The sequence below is a fragment of the Suncus etruscus genome, chromosome 2, assembly GCF_024139225.1.
Source record: "Suncus etruscus isolate mSunEtr1 chromosome 2, mSunEtr1.pri.cur, whole genome shotgun sequence".
Classification (NCBI taxonomy): Eukaryota; Metazoa; Chordata; class Mammalia; order Eulipotyphla; family Soricidae; genus Suncus; species Suncus etruscus.
In genome coordinates this window covers 107,536,547-107,540,548 of record NC_064849.1, presented here as the reverse complement: position 1 = coordinate 107,540,548, position 4,002 = coordinate 107,536,547, and the positions used below count along the sequence as shown (strand labels likewise).

General features: G+C 40.7%; 1 pseudogene; it reads left to right on the top strand.

The window, feature by feature from the left end:
• Positions 1-422: 422 nt before the first annotated feature.
• Positions 423-1,554, top strand: LOC126001072 (pyruvate dehydrogenase E1 component subunit alpha, somatic form, mitochondrial-like; annotated as a pseudogene).
• Positions 1,555-4,002: the final 2,448 nt, after the last annotated feature.

Sequence of the window (4,002 nt, the reverse complement as noted above, 5' to 3'; positions counted from 1 at the left end):
CATGGCATTGCCTCATAAGGCATCTTCCTTCACTGACTCAATGCATTTATTAAACAAGCAGTAAACAACTGAGATTATATCAAATTATGAAGTTCTGCACTACAAAGAAACAATGAAAAAAATAAAAAGCAACAAAGATATCCTACAAAGTGGGAGGAAATGCTTAATTATCACACATTGTAAACATATACATATATACATACATATAATATACATATATACATATGTATATCTTTAATATCCAAGATATATAAAACACTTGCAAAACTTAACAACAAACAGCCCTATCTAAGAATGAGAAGTCGAGTTTAACATAGGGCATAGCCTACTCTCAGTAGGAGACTTGGGGACACCCTCCACTCACCACCTGGGTTCTTGGGAATTGTCCTTGCAGCGGTTCCTGCCCACACTTCAGAAGACAGATGCTCTCCGCCATTTTCTGCATGTTTTCAGGCATCTCTCTGAAGCAAGGGAGGAGAGTGCTGGTGGCATCTGGAAATTTTGCAAATAATACTACTCTTGAAATTAAGAAATGTGATCTGCACCGGCTGGAAGAAGGTCCCCCTGTCACAACCGTGGTTACCAGGGAAGATGGGCTCAAGTACTACAGGATGATGGAGACAGTGCGCAGAATGGAGTGAAGGGCAGATCAGCTGTACAAATAGAAGATTATTCGTGGCTTCTGCCACTTGTGTGATGGGCAGGAAGCTTGTTGTGTGGGCCTGAAGGTGGGCATCAAGTCCACAGAACACTTTAGTACAGCCTATACTTTCACTCGTGGTCTTCCTGTCCAACAAATTCTTGCTGAGCTTACAGGCCAAATAGGAGAAAAAGGGATTTCCATGTACTTGTACACTAAGAACTTCTATGGGGGCAATGCAATCATTGGAGTTCAAGTGCCCTTGGGAGCAGGGATTGCTTTGGCCTGTAAGTACAATGGAAATGATGAGGTTTGTTTGACTTTATATGGTGATGGTGCTGCTAATCAGTGTCAGATTTTTGAAGCTTACAATATGGCAGCTTTGTGGAAATTGCCTTGTGTTTTCATCTGTGAAAATAACCACTATGGAATGGGAACATCTGTGGAGAGAGTAGCAGTCAGTACTGATTACTACAAAAGAAGCTGTTTCATCCCAGGACTGCGAGTAGATGGAATGGATATCTCATGTGTCCGGGAGGCGACAAAGTTTGCAATTGCTTATTGTAGGTCTGGAAAGGGGCCCTTACTGCTGGAACTGCAGACTTATCGTTACCATGGACACAGCATGAATGATCCTGGAGTCAGTTACCAACCCGAGAAGAAATACAGGATGTGAGAAGCAAGAGTGATCCTATTATGCTGTTCATAGAATGGTGACCCACAAGCTTGCCAGTGTTGAAGAATAAAAGGAAATTGATGTTGAAGTGAGGAAAGAAATCAAGGATGCTGCCCAGTTTGCCACTGCTGATCCTGAACCGCCCTTGGAAGAACTAGGCTACCACATCTATAACAGAAAATCAACTTTTGAAGATCATGGTGCAAATCAGTGGATCAAGTATAAGTCCATTAGTTGAGATGCTTACACTTATTTCAATATAAAAATAGGTAATGGTTTGCTTAAACTATCCTCAAGTGGTTTTGTTAGAATGACTCTATTTGATTCATTTATACACTTCTATAACCAATGTATAGTCATTAAAAAGAAGTCCTCATATACCTACCCCTTGCATAAGTTCACTGAATCTAATTTCTTGAATAGTTTTATTTATAATAGTTTATCAATATAAAGAGTAAAAGGACAACTCCATTTTAAAATAACTGCTTCAAACTCATTTCAATAGGCAAATAACTTATACAACATTCAAAATATGTATTTTGCTCTCTAGGATCGGGAGCCTTCACCAGCATGGGGAATAATGAGGCTCTTAGGGGAAGCTGTAGGACTCGGCCTCCCCCCAACAGCCTTCCCTTTCCTTCCTCCCAGACTCCAGGGCTATGTCTGGGCCCCCACCTAGGGGGCCAGCGAGGTGGGTGCCGGGGAGGACTTAAAAGAGGACCCCAGGCTTTCCCCAACCTCCACACTGCACAAGAGGGGTTATCTTGGGAAAGTCGCTGGCAATTTTCCTTTCCATCAATGTCCATTCTCAAACCATGTAAGGCTAGTGCCCTCACACATAAATCATAGATAGTTTAATAGGATTTCATAGGGTTTGATCTATGTTTACAATATGGAGAATGTCTATGTTTTACTTTCCTTCTCCCATTGGCTCATCACCTTACAGGCTCATTTTTAGTCCTTTACTCTCACCCCCACCACCTTTACCCCACATTTAACCATTTTTACCCTCACTTCTTGGCAACTCATGAAGCAGATCATTATCTTCACTCAAGCCAGCTAACAACCAACTCCCAAAGTAAAAATATAAACTCTCAGCCTGAGAACAAAGCAATACTCTGCTCCTATTAATCTACTCTCAGCAGCCTACTATCCTCCACCTTCCTTCACTGTGTACCTGTGCTTGCTACCATAGTAGGTTTCTGAGAAGCCCCCACTCAAAGACATTTCCTGATATGGGACTGCTGGGAGTCATTTTGCAGACTCCAGATGGCCAAATCACAGACCAAAGTGGTGTCCCAGATTCAACACCTTCTCCCCTACTATTTTTAAATACATAAAAGAAATTTGTGTAGCTCCTTTGTATATCTCTGATGTATTCCCTTAACATTTAGAGTTCTTTTTGTATATCCTCTTATATAGTGACAATTTTGTCCACTGCTTTGTTTGATTGTTTTTATTTTTTCTTTTGGGATCTGTTCAATAAGGAATTCTGGTAGAAGAATCTCTCTGTTTAGAATTCATGTTAGAACCAAGTTATGGAGGATATTGGACTTGTTCTCTTAGCCCCCTAATACACCAATAATATCTTGGCAGTGTTCCACTTTTGCGTAGGCACATTAAAATGGGAAAATATTACATATGCAAACAAGTTCTTATCTAATAAAGATAGGAACACAAATTTTGTAATGCAGTTAGGCCTTATATCTTGAACATTGGCATAATGACTTGGCTCAGGCCTAAGAAGAATGGGCATTACCCATACACCCCTGAACCATGGATACAATCTATGGAAACAACCACAATTGTCCATAACATTACCAGGAAATAAAACTCTATCAGGGAAGATCTGCTCTGGCATTGACTTACTCCAAAGAGTGCTCTCTGAACACCCAGATTACTTAGCAACAGCAACAACCTGCTTGCAGAGCAGGGCTCTATCTAATGGTGAGGTGAAACTAGAGGACCCTCCAAATCAGCCTGACTTCAATGAAGGAAATGCACAGAAATCAGAATCTTTAACTATAGGAACCTGACACCAACAACAGCTAATGTGCAAAAAAGTTTTGCCAGGACCATGGAAAATGACTCAAGGGTTGGGCAGCCAGGTATGCCTGGAGCCCAGAGTCAGTCTTATGCCAGAAAACTTCAGGGTGAGGTCTCCTTGTATTTAGGCCAAGGTTTTTTTTTTTTTTCATATTCCCCATATTTTGCTGGGCCTATGAAAACAACGGTGGTTGCCACTCTCACACCGTTACTATTGTATTTTTTTAATACTTATCCTTTAAGAAAGGAAGAAAAAAACAGCTTATTAAACTTCGAAAAAAATAACTAGTAAAATGCCTGTCTCGAATACAGACAGGGGATGGGAAGAAGGGAGGGTGGCATTGGTGGTGGAAATGTTGCACTGATGAAACCCAACTACAATCATGTTTGTAATCATGGTGCTTAAATAATTTATCTTAAAATATATTTATTTTGTAATCATCCATATCAAACATTGTAAGGCATAATCTTAAGACATGTTTATGAGATAAAAATTAGTATGAACTGGGGCAGGAGCGGTGGTACAAAAGCAGTAGGGCATTTGCCTTGCACACACTAACCTAGGAAGGATCTCGGTTCAATCCTCCAAGCCAGGAGCAATTTCTTAGTGCATAGCCAGGAGTAACCCCTGAGCATCACT